Source organism: Silene latifolia, chromosome 9 (assembly GCF_048544455.1).
Source record: "Silene latifolia isolate original U9 population chromosome 9, ASM4854445v1, whole genome shotgun sequence".
NCBI lineage: Eukaryota > Viridiplantae > Streptophyta > Magnoliopsida > Caryophyllales > Caryophyllaceae > Silene > Silene latifolia.
Window position 1 is genome coordinate 100,850,478 of NC_133534.1, and position 1,053 is coordinate 100,851,530.

Sequence of the window (1,053 nt, forward strand, 5' to 3'; positions counted from 1 at the left end):
TTTAAGGGTTTTCCACGTACAAATTTTTTTGTCTTATTGTTGTTCATTTACCTTACTTTATTCTTCGAGTTTCATACCCTGTCATACTTACCCACAGATTGATTCGAGCTAATTAACCTTACCTAGACCTACCCTGACCTGATTTCGCCCTGCGCAAAATCCATACAAAACAATTGGCGCCCACCGTGGGGCATCTAGCTCTTTAAAATCTTTTTTCTTTATCTCACAAAAATTCAAATAACTTACAAAAATGGCCCAACCTACCATCGAAGAACAATTGAATGCAGCTCTCCAACGAATAGCGGAGTTGGAAAGTTTGAAAGAAAAAGTAGCCCAAACTGAGGCTGAAATCCTTCAGCTAAGAGAATCTGAGTCAGCTCTGAAACAAAAATTGGAAAAAACTCAGGGAGCAGGCTCTAGATTCCAGCCAGGAACGCCATTCGCATCGATTATCAAAAACATTGATTTCTCCAGTTTTGGGAGCCCGAGTAACTCCAAATTCATCAATGTTGATGGCAATGATGAGCAAAAAAAAAAACCATAAAAAACCTGGGGAATCTGCAGCAGCCATCATGATGGCAGTGGTGTAGGAAATCAAGAAGCTAAATGAAAAATTCGAGAAGATTCCTGGAGTCCCTGCTAGCTTAGAAGAAGCTGCCCCTGACAGCTATGTTGACTCGCCTTTTATAGACGGAATAGGAAAAGTGGACTTGCCAAAAAAGTTCGTGATTCCATCTATGAAGATCTATGACGGAACTACGGATCCACAGAATCATGTGGCTCTCTATAAATAGAAAATGTTGGCTGCATCCATTCCCAGCGAGTTCAGGCAAGTTTGCATGTATAAGGGATTTGGAACGACCGTGACCGGACCTGCTTTACAATGGTACATCAACCTGCCGACTGTGAGCATCCATTCTTTTGCCAACCTGATTAACAACTTCAACCAGCAGTTTGCAAGTAGCAGGGAGTTGGAGAAAAGATCCAGTGATCTTTACAGAATTACACAGAAGCCCGAGGAAACTCTCAGGGCATTCCTCGCCAGGTTCAACA